The sequence below is a fragment of the Tenrec ecaudatus genome, chromosome 17, assembly GCF_050624435.1.
Source record: "Tenrec ecaudatus isolate mTenEca1 chromosome 17, mTenEca1.hap1, whole genome shotgun sequence".
In the NCBI taxonomy this organism is placed as follows: domain Eukaryota; kingdom Metazoa; phylum Chordata; class Mammalia; order Afrosoricida; family Tenrecidae; genus Tenrec; species Tenrec ecaudatus.
The window spans coordinates 56,588,070-56,591,545 of record NC_134546.1 but is presented as its reverse complement, the minus strand read 5'-3'; positions in this window follow the sequence as shown (position 1 = coordinate 56,591,545).

Genomic DNA, 3,476 nt, shown 5'->3' with positions numbered 1-3,476 from the left:
GTCCATCTGCAGGCAACCGGACATCCCCTTACAGAAGGGTTGTGGGGAGGAGACAAGCCAGTCAGGGTGCAGTGTAGCAATGGTGAAACATACAACTTTCCTCGTGTAGGGAAGGTGAGCATCATGGAATGCCAGTTCTTAAATGCTTCCTCCCCCACCCAACTATCATGATCCCAATTCTACCTTACAAATTCAGCTAGACCAGAGGATGTACACTGGTACAAATAGGAACAGGGAATCCAGGACAGATGATCCCTTCAGGATCATTGCTGAGAGTAGTAATACTGGAAGGGTTAAGGGAAGGTCAGTCAGGTGGAAAGGGGGAACCGATCACAAGGATCTACATATAAGCCCCTCCCTGGGGGATGGACAACAAAAAAGTGGGTGAAGGGAGACATCAGACAGTGTAAGATATGACAAAATAACAATAATGTATAAATTATCAAGGGTTCTTGATGGTGGGGAGAGCGGGGAGGGAGGGGGGAAATGAGGAGCTGATACCAAGGGCTCAAGTATAAAGCAAATGTTTTTAGAATGATGACAGCAACAAATGTGCTTGATAACAACGGATGGATGGATGGATTGTGATAAGAGTCGTAGGAGCTCCCAATAAAATGATTTAAATATATATATCCAGTGATGTACACATGTGGCAGAGGGGGTGTGGCCCACCCTGGGTGCAGGGAATTATTTGTCAAGGTAAGTTAAATAACACTAAAACCGAGCACACGTCCATCGGCTTTCTGTTACCACCAGGCATCAGAAAGTCTACAGCATGTTTAAGGCAACTGCCTTCAGAGCCGCCTCTCCCTACACAGCTGCATCTACTGTCCGGGGCGAGTGGTTTCTGCAGTAGAACGAATCCTGAAATGCTAGGGGATGAGCAGGTAAAACTTCCGGTCAGTGGTTTCCCATGGGGGAAGGGATGCAGGTGGGGAATGTTGGTGTCGTCAGATCGGTTCAGCTCACAGTGACCCATGTGTGCCAGGGGAACTGCGCCTCGGGGCAATTTCGGTGACTTGTTTTTCAGCAGGAAACCACCAGGCCTTTCTTCCTAGGCATCTCTGGGTAGACTGGAACCACCAACCTTCCAGTGAGGCATTAATTAACAGCTTGTGCCACCCAGGGACACCTTTGGAATGGCACAGCTGTCTACAAAGGCATTCATTATGTTGTTTCTTAAACTAGTACATGGCCGTTTGCTTTATTATCTTTATCATTTACATGTAATTCAATATAAAAGAGTTCCGAGTGGCACAAATCGTTTGCTTGCTTGACGACTAACCTGAAGGTTGGCAGTTCAAACCCACCAGAGGCACGTCCAATAACAGCCCAGGGATCTGCTTCTCTGAGGCAGGGGTGTCTGGTTGGAGCTGGAATCACCGGCCCCCGTGTGTCAGAATCGACTTGATGGTAGCCAATTTTTCGTATGGATGAAATATCCCACCCTGAAAGGAGGAAGTCATATGAAGCAGCGAAGTCAGGATGGGAAACAGGAGAGACCCTGCCCTACAGGGCATCAATTCCCGGCCACCAAGTCGATTCTGACGCAGAGTGACCCTTCCGGACAGGGTAGAACGACCCTGCGGGGTTGCGTCTGCCATCTTTTATGGGGATAGACAACCTCATCTTTGCCCCTCAGAGCAGCTGGTGTTTCCGAACTGCCGACCTTGGGCTTCGGAGGCCAACGGGTAGCCCACTATGCCACCCAGTTTCTTGCCATCTGCAGAGAATAAAGAGGTCTGTCCCAAAAGGACGAGACTCCGTTCCCCAGGCTGAAAAGCAGAGGCTGCTGGGGCCGGAATTCAAGGGACCTCGTCAGAGAGGGTCGCCGTGGCCAGGGCAGTCCGTGTGTTGGGGGAGAAGACCAGAGCCAAGGCCAGAGGAGCGTCCTCTCAAGAGGAAGAACCCCAAAGCTGAGCTTGAAGAAGATGGGGCAGCGAAGGGAGAGTGAGGTGTCTAAGAACTACAGAGGACAAATTCAACAGGCTGCTGAGAGGGCCTTGGCCCCTAGACCGCTGAAGACCTGGTCCAAAGCCCAGTGGGGCAGAGCTGGACGGCAGGGGAAGAAGTGACTCCCCACGAGAGAAGCGAGGAGTTGACACAAGCCCGCAGATGTTTGAGAAGAGCAAACAGTAGGTGCTGGAAGGAGGCCTAGATGCTCCAAAAAGCTCTCATAAAAAATGGATTGATTTAGCCACATGAAGGTAGAAAGGATCCCTTCCAACCTTCCCTGCATTGGCAGCCAGAACTCAGTGGGTGCCCCTGGGCAGAAGCCTGAGTGTAGAGGCCTTTCAGTGGAGGGGGGGGGCATCTGCCGAGTGAGGGGGTGTATCTTGACACTGATGCGGTGGTTCTGAATTGCTGGTACGTGGTGATGAGAGAAAGTGGATGTGTAGCCCTTGTTCTTGTTTGTAAAGGGGTCCTGGCGGGGCAGTGGTTACGTGTTGGGCTGCTAACTGCAAGGTCAGCAGTTTGAGACAACCAGCCACTCTTAGGAGAAAGAGGGCACTTTCTACTCCCATAGAGAGTTGCAGTCCCTTTTGTATGTATAAAATCCAGGATGGGTAAATCTATAGGGACAGTAACTGGATGAGTGGTTTCTCGGGAGGATGGCAGGGGAGGTTGGGGGAAAATACCGTCGAGTCGATGCCCGCTATAGCAGTCCTTAGGACAGGGTAGAACTGCCCTGTGAGTTCCCGAGACTGTCACTGTTTAGAGGCGCAGAAAGCCCCTTCTTTCTTCCTTGAAGCAGGCTAATGGTTTCGAACTGCTGGTCTTGCAGTTAGCAGCCAATTTCATCGCCACTACACCACCTGGGCGCCGCTGAGAGAAAATTTTCTGTTTTCTCCCAAGCGAGCCCTAATAACGAGCACAGAAGGGAGAACCTGTTCTGAAATTGATTGTGATGATTGTATGACTCCTTTTAATATGATGGAACAATTGAGTTGCACAATATGTGAATCATATGCCAATAAAACTGTTTTAAAAACAATACAAGAATTAGTCTCGGAAACCCACGGGGCCAGTTCTACCTTGTCTTCCAGGGCTGCCGTGAGTTGTTTGTCAGTTCTCTGTCTGCTTGTCAGTTCTCTGCAGACAGCCAGTGGCGTCCGAGCCCCAGGCCTTTCCTCCTGGTTCCTGTAGGCCCGTGGTTCTCAACTTTCCTCATACGGCAGCCCTTTAGTACAGCTCCTCATGTTGTAGTGACCCACCCCAACCATAAAATTATTTTTGTTGCTGTTTCATCACTGTCATATTGCTATTGTTATGAATCGGGCAACCGCTATGAAAGGGTTGTTGGACGCCCCCATAGGGGTCGCGACCCACAAGTTGAGAACCACGGCTCTAGGGGGACTCCAACTGCCCTGGCCTTTCACTTAGCAGCCAAGCCTCATCATCATCTACCTGTGGGCCCTCCCAGGCCCTCCCTCTATAGGCAGTGCTGTCCTACCATGCTGCGCTGGGTTGACGTG